The 21881-nt window shown below is 36.5% G+C and overlaps 1 protein-coding gene across 2 annotated transcripts in view; it reads left to right on the top strand.

Moving 5' to 3' along the window:
• The window catches only part of hivep3.L (HIVEP zinc finger 3 L homeolog), a 95999-nt gene that overhangs the window by 45563 nt on the left and 28555 nt on the right, over positions 1–21881 (top strand). For both annotated transcript variants that reach the window (XM_018246410.2, XM_041581919.1), the window contains exon 2: positions 21556–21615. The gene's annotated coding sequence lies outside the window, so the exon portion shown is untranslated. The remainder of the gene's footprint in view (positions 1–21555; positions 21616–21881) is intronic.

Below are 21881 nucleotides of genomic sequence, written 5' to 3' on the forward strand. Positions count from 1 at the left end.
ATAACTTACCTTATTTCCGTCGCATCCGACGTGCCGCCTGCGATTTTGGCCTTGTAGTCCTGCCCTAATAAGAGTGTGGTTTATGCAGTATATTTAGGAACATATTTAGTTAATTTATGGCACAATGTTCATTTTTTTAAAATTTATATCCATGTTGTTATTGTCATCCTCTCTCTGTTTTGTTACAAATGGATACAGAAAATGTAAAGCTCAGAATTTCCATAAGTATAGGGAAAGTAATATTTGTTTAAGAACTTAAGTTCCGAGGTACTCAGATCACTACAAGTGATGTAGTAACATTGAGCCTCCCAGATAGGTTCATTTTACCGATGACTGGTGATTCTTGGTTAGGATAAAGTGTACTAGGGTACTAGTGTTTTTTCCCCTCATACTGCTATATATATATATATATATATAACAACTAAAAAGTAAAAAATTGTTTCCTCCACCAGAGGTGCGGGCTTACGGAGCCTGCATTGCAATTTGAGGAAACAATCGTATTGTTTCCCCCACTAGGAATTTAGGCTGTTAGCCCTCATCTCCGATGGTGGAAACAGTTCTGTTGTTATAGGTGCCCTTTATCTTTTGAATTCCTCAGCTCTATATTTTTTCCATCTGTAAACAACACACTCATGCCTTGAGTGACATAGTCATCTGTCTAAATGGCTGATTCCTGCATGAGCTAGAAATTTGCACTACTGTACTATTTGTACTACTGAAAAACAGGAATTTCATATTGAGAAAGCACAATTAACATCTGATAAAGTATGGGAGAAAACACCCTATTATATTAAATATAATTCAAAAGCCTGTTTTAATACCCTGCTCCCCCTCATCAGAGGCCACCCTCTCCCCATCTAAACTGCACAGCTGGGGACTGCCCTCTGTTTGCTGTGCACACTAGTGCAGAGCTGTCAAACCTAGCGAATATTTTTCCATGGGACCCATTTGGCACAATCTTTCTAAGAAAATCAAAACTAATAATGCATTGCCCTAACTATAGAGCTCAAATCAAGAAAAATAATGAAGAGTGTACTGTAATTGCCATCTTTGCAATCAGCTGAAGAGATTGTTATGCACATAGTTAAAACACTGACATTATAAAATACAGAAAAGATTTTAGCAACGCCAGAGCTACAAAATTTGTATTATACCACCTGTATTCTAAGTGCTAAAATATGTATTTAATGGCAGTGTTATTAACTGGAAGCAGAGGTAACAGATTTGGAAAGTATGGAAGTATGAAGAAAGTGAAGAGAAAAGTTGACTATGTAACTGGCTATGTCTGGTCCTTGTGAGGTAAATAATTAGATTTGCACAGATACAGATCTCCCTGCATAATGGACTCACAACTCAACCAACTACCATGTGCAAGAACACAGCTGATAATGGGACACAACAGAACCTTAATTAACTCCAGGTAAAAACTGTAGCGTCTCATGAAACACTGTGGGGCAAATTCACAAACAGGCGAAAATTCGCCAGCGATGGCTTCGCACACATCACAATACTTCGCCAGGCGTAAATTCGCCTGGACAACGCTAATTCACGAAGATCCGAAGTTGCGCACAGGATACTGAACGCTGGCGAAATTACCCCAGTGAAATTACGCTCAGCAGTTCGAAGTTATACTAGCGTTGGCAAATTAGCATACGGCGTGCAGTTAAAGTACAATGGCCGTATATGCTGCAGCAAATACATTACACTACACAAGGCAAGGGAACCTTAATAAAATGATATAAAAGTTGTTATAATGCCCTACAAATGTGCCCACAGTATAGTTTAGGTGCCATATGTTAGCAAATGTAGGGGGGAAGGAGGATACCCGAAAAAAAAATTTACGATCTTTTTCACTCTATCACCCTTTAAATAGGAAAAAACGCCATGGTTTTTTGGGACTTAGAAAAATTTGAAACTTTTTTTTGAGGAACTCCTATCTACTCTATTGCACTTCGCCTGGTCTGAGGTGGCAAAAACAAGTCTGGCGATAGAGGTAAGGGTCAGTAAAATCAAAAAATTTGTGAATTTGCATAGTAACGCTCTTTCGCCAGACCGTAAATTCGCCTGGCGTTAGAGTGCGAAGTTGCACCAGAATCTATCTCTATAATTATGCCAGCGAATTTACGCCAGCTACCGTTAGTAAATTGGTGAAGTGCCGAAATGACGTCACGCTGGCGAATTTTTTTTTTTATCAGGGAGCAGAGAGACATAGGGGCAGATTTACTAAAGGACTAAGTGGCCGTTGCTACCGAAAATTCATGCAGTCGAACAATCGCTACTCCGCAAATTCACTAAAGTGCGAATTTTACAGAACGTTACCTCTTTCACCAGCGTTTTCTTCGCCACCTAAAGCTGGCCATAGATGCAAATAAAGTAGAAAAGAACAGATCAACTGATGTTCTGACAGCAAACGTATGAAAGTTATATCCGGCAAAAGCTAGTGACAGTCTCCCAATGAAAATCATACGATCGACATTACATGCAGAGATATAATCAGCAGCCGTCTGAAATTTTCTAACCTGTCCAAACGACCGATCTCCGCCGGACGAAAAATGACGGGACTCTCCACACACGACCCGAAAATCGTACGAATCCTCGATTCGTATGATTGGATCTTTGCGTCTATGGCCAGCTTTAGACCTGATGAACTGATAAGATGAAGCAACATCTTCCTCAATCTTATGTCAATGAAATCATATCCTGTATGCCAAAAAGTCATAAAAGTTCTAAAAAACGCTGGCATTTTTTCATATTTTAAAGCGGAATTGCCTTCAAAAGTTCTAACTATTAAATATTTTTGTGTTAACATTTCTTTCCCAACTATTTGAGGAGCATGCCACATTTGTTTTAGGATGGGCTTATGTCTAGGGCATTAGAGGATCTCTTTAATCTTTATTTTGTTTCCTTGGACATTTGCAATAATAAGTGTCTACTTCAAGCATTTGCACAATCTATAATAAAGACGTCTATACGACCTATATGTACCCGCCCTATTCAAATTGGCGGACATTTCTCTAGCCTGAAAATAATGCTAATGAATGTTCAATATGAAATGCTCACGCTGATGAATTAACGCTAGTGAAACTTCGCCAGCGTTCAGCTACAGAGATGCAACTTTGCATTTTAGTGAATAAGTGTAGTGGTAACAAATTTCCACCTGGTGAAGTGTGGCCGAGCCTTCACTGGTGAAAATTCTCCCTTTTGTGAATTTGCCCCATACGGTGGGTCTCAGGCTAAGGAGCCTGCTTGTGCTATATTGCCAGTTAATGCGAGACCGAGGCTCTCCTGACACTGCTAGACATCCAGGAGAAGAAATGATGTAAAGTGGCAGTGCTGGAGACAGTTTTGGGTTTTTTGGAGAAACTGGACCTGAAAGGTATGCTAAAACTTGTACTACCTTCAGTTGTTCAACATGTGTAATACTAGTGAAAATCAATATGTTCTCTTTAACAGGATACAAAACCCAACCATAAATCTGTCACACTGCTCCCCATAATTCTCTATAGAAGTTGAAAAAAAACTGAATTACACATGGAAACCTCATCACCAATGAGAATGCTACTGATCAGACTCTACTATTGATGCAAAAAAATTCACTAATGTCAATTCTGTTGACTATAAATTTTATTTTTGATGCAAGGAAATTCCATGTCAGTAATCTTACTGTTATCTTACATATGGGGATAATTAAGTAATTTTGATTATATTAAATTTTAATCAGACATTATGGATAAAGGAGACAATGCTTCTAATTCCAGTTGCAGAAACAGAGAATATGGAGCCAGATTTACACAGATCAGGTGGAATTTACATTGGAGGGTTATTTTGCTGTTTGATGCAGCCACAGACCATGTGAAAAAGTTTTATTGAAAAATTCTTTAAGAATGTAACCCTCAACCTGTGATTGAAAAGTGCAATGCAGTAGGGTTTTCATATCTATATTATTATCTATATATTATATTATCTATAGCAAATTTTGCAGTATGTAACATAGATAATATATCACATAAGTTTCAAATCAATCCCAGTCACAGTGGAGTGGACAATCTATGTCCCTGCCACATTCACACACTTAGGCCAGATTCTATTAATCTCACTTATGTTTTCAGAGTATGGGAATAGTCCAGAGTACGCAAAGGAAACCCACACAAGCACAAGGATAACAAACTCCTTGTTAAAAACTCCCTTGGTTGAAGTTGATCAGTACCTAGAATGTCATTGCTGCACAGTAGCAATTCTCTTAATTTTGTGTCAGGCAAAACCCAAATCTTTTTGACTTCCAAGGGAGGGCACATATAAAATCTGGAATCTGGTTTTTATTTTTTATAATTTGTGTTTTTTTAGTTATTTTTACTTTTTGTTTGCCAACTCTCCGGTTTGCAATTTCATCCATCTGGTTGCTAGGGTCCAGATTACCCCTAGCAACCATGCATTGATTTGAATAAGAGACTGGAATATAAAAGAAGAGGGCCTGGATAAAAAGATGAATAATAAAAAGTAGCAATAACAGTGAATATGTAGCATTACAGAGCATTTGGGGTCAGTGACCCCATTTACAAGTTATAAAAAAGGCAAATAATGAAAAAACAATACAAAATAAATAATGAAGACCAATTGAAAAGTTGCTTAGCATTAGCCATTCTTTAACATACTAAAAGTTAACATAAAGGTGAACCTCCCCTTTAATGTATGTGTGCATGCTCCGTTTCAGCTTTGTATGGGATACTGGGTGGTGGACACACAGAATACGTATTTTCCCTAGTAGAGTAAACAGAGGATCTGGCAGGTCTTTTTAAACCCTGACACCTCCCCCTGTCACTGATTTACTGGGATTGTCCTGTGACTGTCACCCTTCGTCCCCCATTCATCTGTGCAGAAATCTTGGCATAAAAGCAAGCTGCCTTTCAAGACTTTGCAGCAGCTGTGTAAGAGTTTACTGGCAAATTGCATTTTTTGTATCCACAGACCATCATTCTTTTTCTGATTCCATAATATAAGATTTCCATTACATACCATTACATGATCAGTAGCACCAAACACAGAATGACTTTATATACATTCTTTTATTTGTAAATAAAATCTTAATTTGCTGTAATCACCCCTATTTTACCTATTCTTATGACACCGCAGGCTAGTTTACTTGCTATGCAGAATAATGTAGGGAAATTCCAGTGCTTTAGGAAGCATGTCTCTGCAAATGATATTTGGTATCGTTAATGTATTTGTTAGAAACTGCTTTTTTAAAATTTTACTTCTGTGTGCTTTACTTGTTTATAGCCATAACCAAACAGCTGCAATGCTTTATATAAGAGAAAAGTGGTGACTGGACATCTAGCAGCCCATGGGAATATATATAATATATAAATAAATGTGTGTAGATAGATAGATAGATAGATAGATAGTGTTCAGATAACTCAGATGAACTCTCTTTCTCTCTATACATTTATTCATATATTTATAGGTACTATAGGTATAGATATAGTATTATAACTTTTTCATAGATGAATCTGAAACCTTGAATATTATATTCATAAAAGTAAGGGAAAAGTTGTAAGTTTTTTGTTGCTGAAAACAAAACCTGTGAGGTTTGGAAAGCCCTGCCTGCATGTTGTTTTCCTTTTCAGTCTAAAAAAAAAAGATTTCACATCCTATACCTGACTTTGAACTCCATATGATGTAATATGCTAATTCAGACCAAAAGTAGATGAATCAGGTCTATTTTTAAAAATGTTCTAGTTTGAAACCTGTATTTTCATAAAGAATTCTTTCTCTGCATAATTGGGCTGTTATATTACAGTGGGAACTGCCATACTCTGGACTTTTGCATTACGTCATCCCAGTAGCCTCAGCTTGATTTGTTTATTGAAACCTGAAGGTGCTCTTCAGTTGTATAGCAGCTTATTATATATTATTTCTTATTATATTATATATATATATATATATATATATATATATATATATATATATATATATATATATATATATATATATATATATATGGAATATCATACTCCATATATGTATAAATGCAGTTATACAAAGACAAAAGGGGTTCTGCACATACTGTGTCGAGAAATACTAAAAATAGAAGAAAAGCCTTATTATAAAAGGAGGCTATAAAGATTTCGCCTGGAGCTGAAGTTGCAAAATATAAGCAAATGTGATTTTGTTTTATACCAGGCAATAGAGATTGTATGGCTATTTCAATAAAAAAAATCTGCCATGATTTATGCCTGTGTTCTTTTAGACATTTACTATAGCTTTCTCCAGAAACATGAAACATGAGAAATACAGTGAAATATAGTGTTTTAAATGCAATAAAAAGGATCATCTTGCTCAAAACAGCTTGATAATTGTTCAGCAGCAATGAATACATCATAGCTGTTCCACTTGACCACCTCCTTCCTGAGAGCTTGTCGTTACAAGCATTCAGTACACAGGGGGTTAAGTGGGATCTTGTTGCCATGACCACAGGATGCAGTATCAGTTCTGTGACACTGTTGCCATGGCAACACGACAATGATTCTCCAATTTAGCATCTTCTGTAGCTCTCAGGGAGAGTTGCATCTTGTTAAAGGGCCAGTATTTACACATACCAGCGGTGTCCTCAGCTAACCTTTCAGAGAAACATAGTTTTAAAGGAGCTGTCCTACCTAATACCTAATAGGATATTGTTATGATAAATTGCAATGCTACACATAGATTTTGTATGTGCACATAGATTTATATTCTTGCTCTGAAAAAAATGTATCTCCCTGGTAGTTTTTACAGCTGGGTGCCATATAAATCATTGTCTCCCAAATTAAACTCTCCTTTTTAGCAATGCAAATATTATTTGTTCCATCATATACAGGGGTGTTGTGTATGAATGAATACTTTTCTTTTCTTATCACTTATTCAGTATCACAGCTAAAATACTCTGTGCAGTGCATTCATTATCCAGATACTCGGCATGCCATTAAATGAGATCATTACCATTGTGTGGATACCTGACTCCACTGAGAAAATCATCTGTCAGCCATTTCTAAATCATCTGGACCAGTATACCGAAGATTATTCTGTACCAGTGTGGTACTAATTATGAAATATCTATGATCAAGCAGGAAAGTATTCACTAATACACCAGTCTTGTGTCTGTATTGCTGTTTTTTTTCTCATTCAGGCTTTCTTTTCTAGAAGCAGACACCCTCTCCTCCCTCTCTCTTCACAAACTGACTTATCTTTTATGATATCCCTGACCTCTAGCTGTATGAGGCATCTTTTCCCTTCAGGATAATGCATTTAATCCTCCTCCCCACACCAGCCTTGGAGTTGGTCCAGCTACAGCGTGGCTGGCTGTGGTACACAAGAGAGAAAAGCTCTGTTTGTAAACATGTACCTCATGCAGCTGTTAACTCCTTACCTCCGGGTTCATCAACTCAAGACATGAAAGTTAGGTGTGCTGTTGATATAAATGTATGTGTGTTTTAGCACATTTATGCATGTAAATATATAATCCAGCATGTGGAATGCAGTCTGACTCTAGATTATTAGTGATTATAGTCTCTAATGATATCAAGGTCCCTAAACAAAAATCAGTAATCAATAAAATAAAATGGATTTTATCAATGGGACAGATACTATTAAATGCATTGCTAACTCATAAAAATCATCAGCATACCTCTCAACATTCTGGAAATAGATAGAGGGACAAAACAATTTGGCGTGCAGCGCGAGGAAACATTTTGACCATGCCCATTGTGTGGCCACACCCCCTAATTACCATGTTCATTTTACAAAATTTACAAAATTTGTAAAATTATTATTACTGTTATTACAGTTTTCCTAATGAAGGTGAATTGCCCTTTAAACTGCTAGTCACAGTTTCCCCAAGAGACCTCCTTATTTTAAATTGTTACAATTATTTCTTTGCTTATCTTAAATTGTTACAAATGTATCGAGGTGGGCCTGCCACGTATTCTGGGGTCTCTGCCTAAAGCCAATTTAATTTTTGGAACATTGTATCTTTTTCTGGTTGTTCAGTGCAGGAGATCAAAGAGAAAGTCAGGACATTTCAGTAACAATCCGGGACTGTGTGTTGAGCTGTCAAAATCGGGACTGTCCCACAAAAAACTGGACAGTTGGGAGGTATACATCAGGTTAATATACCTGTCCAATTATCTATATGAGTGTGGGGGTGTATGTGTGGAACAATAAATGAATGTTATGGAGAATTCCACGTCAGTCATATATGATGACCCTGGTGTTAAAGGAGAAATCATCCTGTGGGGAAAAAAAACCCTACCCCCCAACCCAGGTAGACCTCCCTACCTCCTTCCCCCAGGAGAACTGCCCCCCTGGGGAGATGCCCCATACTCCATACTTACCCCTCGCCGCAGATTCTTCCAACGAATTCCACGCGTCCATCTCCTGGCTTCTCTGTAAGCTGACTGAGAGATCAGTATTTCTGCGCATGCCTGTTGGAGCAGTTTGCTGTTTTGCGACAACTGCGTGTAATAAAAATACCTGTGCGGCGGGGTCGCCCACCGCACCATCGGCGGGGACGCCCGCCGCATACTCCAGCCTCCAGCGCCGGCACCATCTTTGTTGCTTATTTACCCGGATTAAATGGGACACTCACAGGACTTAAACCATGGCAAGAAAAGTATGGGATTCTGCCTATGACTAAGTGCTGGGTAAGCATGAAACGCGTTAGGCTTTAGAGGGAATACTATACATGTTTTTTAACTACTGATGTGAATAAAATATATTTTTTTACTTAATAGCATGTTTTGGAGAAATTATTGAAACTAAGAAAAGTATGTACCAACATCCATTTAAGGACTCTACACTTTAAATTAGTTTTTTATTGAAGTCTCATCACAAATGTACATGTGTACTTATGTTATACTTGTTACATATTGAACATCCATTAAACCATAAAAGCATTTTGAGAAAAGTCTGTTCTCAGATAATATAATCATAATATTACAAGTTTGATAATGGTGGTCACATTTCTAAATTAACTTGCAGGAATTTTTAGTGAAATAAATGTGTTTTTATTGAGGTTTGAGAAAAGCTGAGGATCAAGCCAAAACAACAGTCTCCCCCATAATAGTTAGCTCTGTGGGTGTGGAGTTTGTGTTAGTGTTGGCAGAAATAGAAGTTAAGGACAAGTGGCTTCCAATTAATATATTTAACCTGTTGCAAAAAGGGGATAAAAATCTAGAAATATACATGGGGATTAGAAGCATGCCCAAATTGCTTTAGGCCTAATAACCCATAGTACTCAAATGTTCCTAAAAAAAGCTTACAAGGAAATACTACTTTCTGATTGGTTGCTATAGGCTAGTAGACCTAGAGCAAAATTTGCACCTGATCAAATAATCGTCTGTGAAGATATTTAGGGTACATTTTGAAAGCTGAATAGTTTGTGGTGTCTGATGGACTGTAGAAGATAATATAAGTTTAAAGTAGTATTTCTAGATAAGCCTTGAGTTTGTGCATCAGAAGTGTAAAGAGGGGAGAGCAATAAGTTTTATGCTGATTGGATACAAGAAGAAAAGTAAAGTTCACCATAGAAATAGATATAAATATAATTCGATTTGGCATGTAGGAAAATATTGACATTGAAGAGTTCACTCAAATCAATGAACATGTTAACTTGATTATTTATCTTTTGTTAAATCGGGCCCAGATTCATACAGGGAATCTGCTTTGCTAGCTTAGATTATGTTTTAAAAGGAACAGTGTTTCATTTTGTAACTACTATGTCTCAACACATAGTTTAAAATTTCTGACAGTAACAGTATGATGCTATTTATTGATGCAGCTATTTAGTAACTCATCATTTTGTATTACTTGTACCATTCAACTGGCAGTTTTACAAATACATATATATAGAGACACAGGATAATAGTAACCGTGTTACTTTATGCTTTATTTAAATGTGTTAGTATCTATAAATATTTATACTAAATAAAGTTTTTGTTTTCAAAAAATATTTTTGGGGCCCTCTCTACCTTTTTTTAGTAGGTGCATCCAAATATATTTATATGCCTGGGACATCGAAATGTGCAGTAAAGTGCCCCATTCACATTGGTAGCCCTGCTGAACTCAGCGTGGTCAGTAATAACATGTTTCTTGAAATTTCTTCTTGCGGTTTTACTTGTCCCTAATTCACTCCCCTTAGGACCCATCAGCCACTGAGAAAGGTTTCAGGCATACTGAATATGCTTTGCAAAGTCTGTGTTGTTCTGTCTAATAGGCTTCCAAAAATTTGTGTTCTGGTTCCAGTAACAGCACAGCATTTATTCAGCTCACATTAGTGTAGCAATGCTTTCATTAGAATTATCTTTTTAAAGACTTAGGACTAGGCACACAGGAGATTTTGAACAGAATTTGTGGGTCAGACGCTATCTGATCCACAAAATCTTGTTGTGCAACAGCACTAGATTAAATCCTCCAAGTCTGCAAAGTGCAGTTTGGGACAGTTTTTTTTACCCATAATACAATGTTCACCTAGCTTAATTGCAGAAGCATGTGGCTTTGCACTCAGCCCAGTTGCAGGATTTTCAGGCCCCCTCCTATTCATATTCCAAACTCTTGTCCAAATGAACTCATGGTTCCTAGAGTAATATGGACTCTAGCAACCAGATTACTGAAATTGCAAACTGGAGAGCTGCTGAATAAAAAGCGAAATAACTCTACCACTAATAAAAAAGAAAACAATTGCAAATTGTCTCAGAATATCACTCTCTGCATCATGCTGAAAGTAAATTTAAAGGTGGACAATCCCATAAAGCCTGCAGCTTTAGTTGCCTGTTTTTTTGGGCCTTGTGTTGTGACATGAGTGTTCTAGGGAGTAAAGCCTTCCAGGGGAACTCCCGGGTATCAATTTGTTTTTAAAGGGGTTTAAGTATATTATAGAATTACCTATTCTAAGCAATACCGCCTCTCTCCTTTTATTTCTATGGGATTTTTAAAGATGTATTTATCAAATGATGAACTTTCACTATCACCCTTTGATAAATACACTTTTAAAAATCCCATAGAAATGAATGGAGAGAGGCAGTATTTCACTCTGCAGACTGTGGAGATCTCTAACATCACTCTTTGATAAATCTACCTCTTGGTTCGGTATTCGGCTGAATCTTTCGCAAAGATTAACAACCCCTTTAACACTTCTACATTTCTTTAACCGTATATTTTCCTAACTTCTCCATACTTTTCTCATGTCAAATCAGAAACCGAGTAAAACTAGCCCTTTATTTTTCTGTGGCTAGCTTACAAATAGTTTTACCTACGAGCTTCTATGGACCACTTGCCGGGACACTGATTCATATCTGGCTACATGGATACTGATACAATGTTGTGAATATTTGGCACCACAGTCACCTTTTTGCTAAATGTATTATTCTTTCTTAAAATCAATAAACACAACAGGGTATAGTTACCAAAGAGTGAAGTTAAATATCGCCACAGTCGGTGAAATTCTGCCAATCTGGATTCATTTTTATGGGATTTTGAAAGGCTTTTTAATCAAAGGATGAACTTTCACTTTCACCCACTGATAATACTTTTAAAAATCCCATAGAAATGAATGGAGAGTGGTGGAATTTCACTCTAGAGGACTGTGGTGATCTCTAACGTCACTCTTTGATAAATATACCCCTTTAAATTAAAAAAAAATAGTTAAATAATAGTTTTAACACCAGATCAGGCTTATATATGAATAAATACAAGACAAGGTGTTCTTATATATGTTTGTGTACTTTCTAGTTAATCAGTAGCTTTATAGAAGTAGCAAAGGAAGATTCAGATAAGTAGGGGTTAATGGACCAGGAAGCAGTAAATGTGCCTCTTGCTTTGTCATATTTACTTCCTGTGTAGTATATATCACTGTTGGTAGAGACGGCACAAGCTGGCAGCTCACATTCAGGGTGTGAGACAGGACACTATTAATAGTAATCTTTAGGTTTAAAAAAAAAAAAAAAATATATATATATATATATATGGTATATATGGTATATATATATATATATATATATATATATATATATATATATATATATATATATATATATATATATAAATATATATATATATATATACGTATATATATATTTTTTTTACATTTCTTTAATTGTTTCCCCTGAATGAATGGCAAGTAGTCATGCAAGTGACAGTTTCATTATATCTCCAGCTCGTTTAAAGATCCAGTGCATGTAAAAGTTAACATTTACTATATTGTTTATAGAGGCATCCTAAGCTGGTTTTAAATGAACATCTTTGTAATAGTATTTATATCAGTGTACATTATAGAACTGGTTATGTTTCAGTCTTTCGTTTATCTATCGCCGACCCCAGTCTGGCAGTCTGGCTTTTTATTGTGGGAGGAGGATGAAAGTTTCGTAATATCTGCACAACAGTATTGCTATGTTTATTATGTGTACATTGAAGTACATAGGAGCTGTATGTGTATTTTTTTTATACTGTAGATCTCCTGTATAAAGACTGTTTCCTTTTTAGTTTAGGCATTCGTGACAATATTATGTCTCTGAATATCTGTGCAGGATGAGAGTAGCTGTAGTGACCCAAAAATGACACGTCTCTCACCACCTCTGCTTGCTATTCTTATCTTTCTATCCTTTCCTACTCACTTCCAGACACTACATTTTATTGCACTTCTTCTTTCCCCAATTTCCTCTTTTCTACCTTTCTCTCAAGGATTCCCCTTTTTTTAATCACTGTCTAAGGGTAGCTGAAGTGAATGGAAAAAGAAAGCGAGCAAGAGAGGAAGAAATAGAGAAAGGATGGGAGAGGAAAAGGGGAAAGGGAGGGGGAGACATGTGGGTGGCTCTCAGATTAGCAATTTCCCCCCTGACATCACGGCCCAAATAAGGAGCTTTGAAATAAATGTGTGTTATTTTCTTTCATGCTTTTCCTCTGGCCGCTAAAGAAACACTGAATGCAGAGCAGACACGAGCATAGTGCAGGTGAGGCATACCTATTTACATATACTGAAAGGCCCATTCACTGTGACAGTGAATAGACTACATCGACAGGAGCGATACATGCAGAATAAGCCTTAGAGGAAGAGTTCAGTCTATGGAAAGAGGTGGAGGGCGTCTGAGGATACCCCCCCCCCTCCAGCCTGCTGCAGGAGGAATATAGTGGGAGTCAGAAAGGACTGGACAACTTCAGGGACACTACTACTACTATGTATGTTGGTACTCATTCAGACTGGGGGAGTCATGCCTTTTGACAAGTTATGGGATGGAACAGTGTGTGTCATTCTGCTCTATTATTTTATTGTTAGCTCTTTTCGCCCTTTAAAATCTGCAGGATCCAAGCTATCATTCACAAGTTCCATTTATTTTTATTTTACCTTTATTTCATTTCATATTATTTATATAGTGTCTCACTGTCTTCTACTTTGCTAACGGCAAAATTACCTGCACTTGTTATTACCGGAATTATATATGCACCTTGAGGATATCTCTGCTTGTATTTTTCCTCCATTGACTCCTATTGATCTAGCACTACGATGTTCTGCAGTGCTGTATGAAGGGGTAAAACATTAAAAATAAACATCTTCATGTAGTGCAGACTGATAAATGAATCCAGTCTAAAGCATATTTTGTTTTATTTGTAGTACTCAGTATTAAAAATTGGGATCTTATACCAGACCTACTGTTTCTGTATTATATTTAGGCCTCCGTAGAGTTAAATGTTTTTTATTGGGGTAGGCTTTCCATTATGTTAAATGGCTTTAGTTTTGCATAGAGCAAATCGTCTGCAATGTATTTTACTGTTTCATACAGTATAGGTTATATGTGTGGCTTTCATATTGTTTCTGTACTGTTTTTGTACCATTGACTGATATTTCTTTGTTTTGTAGCGAAAGCGATAAGTATGTAGAGGTATTAGCTTGTGGGACTGGCAGTTTCTCCCTGTGCATTGCTTCTCTAGTTCTCACATGCAAAAAGTGTAGGCCACCTTTTCTCTCTCTCTAAGTTTGAAAGTATTGTATCTAACACTCTACATGGAGATTGTGTATATATATATATATATATATATATATATATATATATATCTTTATTACAGTGTACGATGTCCACATATACATGGTTATATTTCCTTCTTTGTGATTGTGAGCTCTTATGAACAAAGAAGCTCTGTTTCTTAGATGAAGGGGGGAGGAATTTCTGGGAGGGACTTCTGCATTGGGATGAGAAGCTTTCTTGTTAGTTGGCCACTTTATAGCCCTACTGGGACACTCAGCTTAAACTGAGGTATAGGAAACCCTTCTACTACTAGTCATTTCTTACACACACCCATCCACATACACTGGTGAGAGAGAGTTATTCATCTGTTTTAAGGAGCAATCTTTTAATTTGATGTGTGAGTTAAATCATTCCCTCTTGTCTAGGAGAACACAATATTGTATTTCACCATGTTCCATTACCACAAATAAAAAGATGGGTAGAAAAGGGAAAGGCAAGACAAGAATTTTGTTGCTGTTTCCTCTCTGCTCATATAGACGTTAAATGTTTTTTTGTAATTTTTTAGTTCTACTGTTATTAGGGTATGTGATTTTTAGTGAAAAGGGGGAATTGTTTACAAGATCTAATCTGAGTCATTGCTGCAGTAAAGGGACCGGGCACTTCTTGGCATTTACCGCTACTGCTCACCGTTCTGCTTAAATAAAGCACCCATTCTTAATCGCTTTACGTTACTAGTTACAGCTTTTTGCCGACCATAGTAAATATCTCACCTTGCCTTGTGACAGAAGTGCCCATGTAAAAGTAAAATATATTTATCTTTACAGTCCAATATATTATTTTCCAGTTTTTTGAGTAAATAACATGCTTACATTGATACATTACATGTTACTTTATCATCAATTGTATTTTCCATAGTACAACAGTACTATTAATTTATAATTATTCACGACTGCATCACTGAAAATGTAATATATAATTTAAAAAAGCTGTCCACCATGACATTACTTTTAATTGTAGAATCTATGTCCAACTGTGATTCTTTCCCAAAAACACATGAACCTGAACAAACATTAGTACTTTAGATTTTTGGGGGCTTTTATTACCATTCAATTAAATGGTTTGGGTTTTTTGGTTTATAAAACAAAAAAAGCTTATAGTTATTCAGGAAAAAAAATTCAGCCTATTCTGAAATAACTAGGTGTGTCACTTATTTGCTCTTGGGTGTATTTCTATTAATGTTTTCTGTTTCTTTAAGAACTTAACCACATTAAATACTTATTACATACCAATGTCATTTCAGTCAGTTATTACATGTATATACAATTTCAGGTTTTATTCTCTTCCATGGTTCTTTTCATGCTCATCAGTAGTAAGCAATCCACCACAGAGAGTGGGCATTATTATCAGGTTTGCAAGTGGTTGCTATCAAGATGTCTGTGTTATTGGCTTTAGATATTTTACTAGTGGCTGCAAAAAAAATGAATTCTTAAGTGATCATGAAATGTAGTGTCTAGTCTATCATGGGAAGCTAATGTTATCTGTTATACTGATACTATACTATACTTTTTTTTTATACATCAGGGCATGTACCTGTCCCCTAAAACTAGTGATCAGGGCATCTAAATGACATTTATTCTTGATAGGATATGCCTAAACCTGAGCTTTAATAGATACATTTGCCAAGGTGTGCTGAAGTCAAGGAACTGAACAAGTATATTTCTGTAATGTTTTATAGTAGAACACCCATTTTACCTTTTTTTCAGGGGGGGCCAGAATAAAATGGTGTAAAATCTGGGAAAATGTAAAATCAGGAAAATACAGTACACATAATTTACTTGTGGGACCTCAAAACAACAGTGTAATATGAGGGAAAACTTATAATAAATATTGAGGCTTCACTGTAATCATAAATATTCAAACTGCATTTATATTCATAACGAAATGAATCCTGGCCCTGGCCCACAACACTGTTTCCCACATATTCTACTAAATACCGATACGCTTTAAATCACTGAGTGTATATTCTATAGAAATGCAGTTATGTAACCATCACATACTTATTGTACTAGTTATGGAAAATGTAATAAAAAAAGCGTACATATTTGAAATTCAGCAATAAATATGTATTGCTAGTTTCAGTTGGATGTGAAAAAAAATCTTTTACTTTATTGCCGTACTTCCCCCATTACCTTTAATAGAATTTACACAAACTAAAAGTTGAAGGTTATACTGATGCAATTCAATTTATATTTTAATGCACATATATCCTTAGTAGTAAACTATATTTTAGGCATATATACATGTATAGGATCTATTATCTTGGATGCTTGGGACCTTGGGTTCTCCCAGTAAAGGCTGTTTTGTACTTTGTATCACCATACCTTACGTCTGCTAAAACACATTTAAACATTAAACAAAGCCAATAGAATTGCTTTGCCACCAATATGGATTGATATACATTACATGGTTTCCTATTGCATTGATGTTTAAACTCATATAGGTACCTTTCAAAAGACTGGGTATTGAATCTTTTATACAGAAACCCATTATCTACATTATCTAAGTAACACATTTTTTTTTTGCTTTGTTACAAATAGACAGTGCTAGATGATAACTGTACTAGCATAAATCCATGGTGAAGTTAAATCAACCCTGTTGTTTTTTAATGGCTCATCTTTTTTTTTCTCTATAAGATTCTGAGAAAACATGATGGCACTATATAAATACCAGGAAATTAGAATATATATATATATATTTTTAGCAGTCTGAAGGCATGGTGTTCCTCATTATAAAATACCTACCTAGAATGTCATACTTTAAATACATCTGGGTACAGGTATCTTGTATTTGTTGTAATGTTGCATAAAATACCTGGCAGGCTGGCTGCACTAGGGCTTGGGTTAACATGTATGTGTTCAGACTTAATAAAATGAGTGGCTAAAACAAAAGAAATAGTCTAACTATTGCACTCTTGATAGTCTAACCTTGGCCTCTGTCTGCTGTCATTTATACTGAATATAATTATCCAGAAATGTTCCAATTAGTCTTTGCCAGTGATTACACATTTATGCTTTGAATTTTAAACCCACTGACCCTAGGTGTTCAGCAAAATAGCATTGGATGGTGGATAGAAGATTGTGTGTGTCAGCATGGAGCCTCTTTTCAGCACAGATAGATAATTTCTGTAATCTACAGAGCAATGCACAGTTTAAATCCTCTATAAGGAGAGGAGCACTTCCTCACTGGCACAGGAATTAGCACAATTTATTCAGTATCAAGGCATGATCAGTTTTCTGCTCAGCACAGATATATGAGCTGTTGTATCTGGTGAACAGTCTTTTTTACACCAAAGGGGCATATTTATCAAAGAGTGAAGTTAGCGATCACCACAATCCACTAGAGTCAAATTCCGCCACTTTCTATTCATTTCTATAGCATTTTTAAAGGCATATTTATCAAAGGGTGGATTTTCACTTTGACCCATTGATAAATACTCTTTTAAAAATCCAATAGAAATTAATGGAGAGTGGCAATTTCACATTAGTGGACTGTGGTGATCTCTAACTTCACTCTTTGATAAATATGCCCCATAGAGAGAGAAGCAATTTTTGACTGGCACAGAGGGGAGAAATCTCAGCAGTCTGACAAAGAGATCACCTCAATCTGATATAGAAAGATGAGCACCATCGATATTAATATAAATACAAAGAGCATGTAATTGCTAAGTTCCTAAGCATATTGCCGTAAATTACTTAACAAGCATCATTTAATGCCACATGAAAAGTAAAATACCCAGCAATTAATAGTCACTATATAGTACTGTACCTTGATTTGCAAAAAGTCAGAAGGGCTGGGGCCTAGCAGCCCAGGGAAGAAAGACTCAAAGGGGGTTTGGCCATATAAATGAACCTTCCATGAGGAACAACTCTTTTTAAATCTTGTAATGTAAGGGCAAGGCCACATGTGGCATTTTTACATTGCGTTTTTTACGCACAAAATGAAGCCCTGTTGAAAATAATAGAATACGCACTATAGCAATTCTCACAGTGGGCGCTTGCGAGCCAACATCCGCCACAATGCGCCACAATACGTGGAATTGTGGGGAATAAGAAAAAACAGAAATGCATGTTGGGAAAAGAAAACTGAAAAACGCATATAATCATGTGTGTGTGGTTTCATTGGCGTATTTACGCTTAACAGCGCGTCTTTAAAAATGAAAATGTAAAAACGCCACGTGTGACCTTGCCCTAAGAAAGGAACAGCATCACAAATTTTTCTATGCCTTGAAATACACTCTGAAGTTACCTACAAAGATTGATATATATATATATATATATATATATATATATATATATATATATATATATATATATATATATATTTATATATATCAATCTTTGTAGGTATATATATAGTGTTTGTGCAGTCTATATACCTTCCTCTACTTAGCCGCTCTAGTGACTGTACGATCAGACACTGAGTTGGTCTGAGTGAAGCCTGAGGATTTTGGGATGTGCATTTTTGCACTGAACTTTGCTTTGTGTGCACACCAATGAACACAGTGCCTGTTGGCATACGTCCCAACATATGAAAATCAGGGGCAGCCATTTGCTGCAAGAAATGCAAACAGAAAAAAATTCTGGTCACGTCCATTTTGTGCCCATCCCTTAACTGCCACACACCCTAAACACACCCTTTTTCTCTGGTTGAAATAGCAGCCTCACAAACTGCAGTAGCGTTTTGGCCCTCAGGTGTGTACAGCAATTGGGGGAACCCTTTATCAGTATCTGATTTAAATTGGCCATACATCTTAGTATTCACTTGTGTTTGGACCAATGTGATAGAGAATGTAGGTTGCCTTATTTAAACCTGCCCAATATCTGGCAGGGAGGTGGTCAGGGAAGGATTTGCGCATATAAGCTGCGGACTTGTTTGGACGTGCCAAAATGAGCAACTTATTCTGTATTTGTGTAGTTTTGTTAATAGATCTCTTAACAGAGAGATGAAAAGGAGGAAGTTGTATTCTGGCTATTATGTTAGACATCTGTTCACTCCAACCGTTATACATTACATTTTTAGCTAAATAAACTAACTATATTAAAGGAGAAGGAAAGCTCCAAGACAGTTTATTGCCAACATATTAGCCACAATAGTGCAAGCTAGAATGCTATATTCATTCTGCAGAATGCTTTACCATACCTGAGTAAACAGCTCTAGACTCTGTCTCTGTTTGTTTAGGATAGAAACTGCCATATAAGCTTGGTGTGACATCACTTCCTGCCTGGGTCTCTCCCTGCTCAACTCTGAGCTCAAATTACAGCAGGGATGGGAGAAGGGAGGGGAGAGGAGCAAACTGAGCATGCTCAAGCCCTGGCCTGGAGGTTTATGCTGACAACAGGAAGTCTGATACAGAAGCCCATGTGTACACAATAGAAGGAAAGAAATGCGGTGTTATTTTTGACAGAGGACTCAGAGCAGCATTACTTTGAGGGTTTACTGGTGTATTTACCTTTCTGATAAAGCTTACTTAATTTTAGCCTTTCCTTCTCCTTTAAAGGAGGGAAACATGTTTTTTTCAAAACACACCAGTTAATAGTGCTGCTCCAGCAGACTTCTTCACTGAAATCCCGCTCTCAAAAGAGCAAACAGATTTTTTTGTATTTAATTTTGAAATTTCCCAGCTGCCTCCAGTCATGGGACTTGTGCTCTGATAAACTTCAATCACTCTTTACTGCTGTACTGCAAGTTGGAGTGATATCACCCCTCCCTCCCCCCCAGCAGCCTAACAACAGAACAATGGGAAGGTAACGAGATAGCAGCTCCCTAACACAAGATAACAGCTCCCTGGAATATCTAAGAACAGCACTTAATAATAAAAGCCAAGTATCACTGAGACTGATTCAGTTACATTAAAGGGATCCTGTCATCGGAAAAAATGTTTTTTTCAAAACACATCAGTTAATAGTGCTACTCAAGCAGAATTCTGCACTGAAATCCAATTCTCAAAAATGCAAACAGATTTTTTTTTATTCAATTTTGAAATCTGACATGGGGCTAGACATTTTGTCAATTTCCCAGCTGCCCCCAGTCATGTGACTTGTGCCTGCACTTTAGGAGAGAAATGCTTTCTGGCAGGCTGCTGTTTTTCCTTCTCAATGTAACTGAATGTGTCTCAGTGAGACATGGGTTTTTACTATTGAGTGTTGTTCTTAGATCTACCAGGCAGCTGTTATCTTGTGTTAGGGAGCTGCTACCTGGTTACCTTCCCATTGTTCTTTTGTTTGGCTGCTGGGGGGGAAAGGGAGGGGGGGATATCACTCCAACTTGCAGTGCAGCAGTAAAGAGTGATTGAAGTTTATCAGAGCACAAGTCACATGACTTGGGGCAGCTGGGAAATTGACAATATGTCTAGCCCCATGTCAGATTTCAAAATTGAATATAAAAAAATCTGTTTACTCTTTTGAGAAATGGATTTCATGGCAGAATTCTGCTGGAGCACTATTAACTGATTCATTTTGAAAAACAATTTTTTTCCCATGACAGTATCCCTTTAAGTAGTAGAAATAACAGCCTGCCAGAAAGTAGTTCCATCTTAAAGTGCAGGCACAAGTCATATGACTGGGGCATATGAATATAAAAAAATCTGTTTGCTCTTTTGAGAAATGGATTTCAGTGCAGAATTCTGCTGGAGCCGCACTATTAACTGATGTGTTTTGGAAAAAACATGTTTTTCCATGACAGTATCCCTTTATAAAACATATTTTATTTTGCACAGCTTAACTATTTACCCAGTTTTATTTTTACATTGAACAGTTTCTTTAGGCTGGCCATACAAACTCCACTCGTTTGGTGAGGTCGCTAATGAGTGGATCTCTACCCAAATTGGTCTCCAACATTCTGGGCCAAATAATACTGATCTAATTGTTTGGTCCCCAGACCAACAGTCCAATCATAATAGACTCCTATGCAACCCTTCTGACAGGATTTTCAAACTGGCCTTTTAAATATCTGGCTGATTTTTTATAGACAGATATCTATCAGGGGCAGTCAGGGAGAACCTTATTTGCTTGTGTTTTTTACTTTTTGCAATTTATTTTTAACTCTCAGATACATGTTTGTACCTTGTTTTTATGACCACTTTACCATAGTTCACACAAAGTATACAGAACTATGTCTGTGCCAGAGAACTAGTTAGGTTAATATACAGATATATTCACAAAAAGGGCCAATTTAGTTATCCTGATGAGGTCAGTTTCAATTGCTGCAGCTCAGTTAAAAAAAGGCAATCAAAATGCAGAGATTTTTGTAGAACGAACTGACTACAGCAAAAGTTGCTGTTGAGATGTAATGTACAGCTTAAAATAACTTAAATTGCCAATTGCCAATTTGCTATTGGTATCCTTTTCTAAATTCCAGGGAGGAGAGGCAAAAGAAAGATCAGTAAGAGAAAACACACTAAGAAGTTAGGCAGTTGCAGCGTTACTTAATTCGTTCAATGTTCATTATGTTGAAAGATAATTAGAATAGTGTATACCTGCCTAATCATTGCATTTTCTTCTTTCCTTAGAACACCCAGATCTCGGGTCAATGAAGTTTGCACTAAGGAGCACCAGAGCAGTGGATAGTGGTACATTAATTGGATTTATTTGAAACATTATTACAGTATTAAATAATAAGTTTTATTTCCATGAGTATCTAAGCAAAATTAGTAGTATTTTTTTATAAGAGAAATGGCACAGTGGGTTACATAGTGCTTGTAGCACTATTTTTTTATACTATTTTGTATACATTTATGTAATACATTTGTATATAATAACTTTTACAAGCAATTTAAGTATAACATGCATATAAATCCAAATATTGCAGGTATGGGACCTATTATCCCGAATTCCT

This window comes from Xenopus laevis, chromosome 2L, assembly GCF_017654675.1.
Source record: "Xenopus laevis strain J_2021 chromosome 2L, Xenopus_laevis_v10.1, whole genome shotgun sequence".
NCBI lineage: Eukaryota > Metazoa > Chordata > Amphibia > Anura > Pipidae > Xenopus > Xenopus laevis.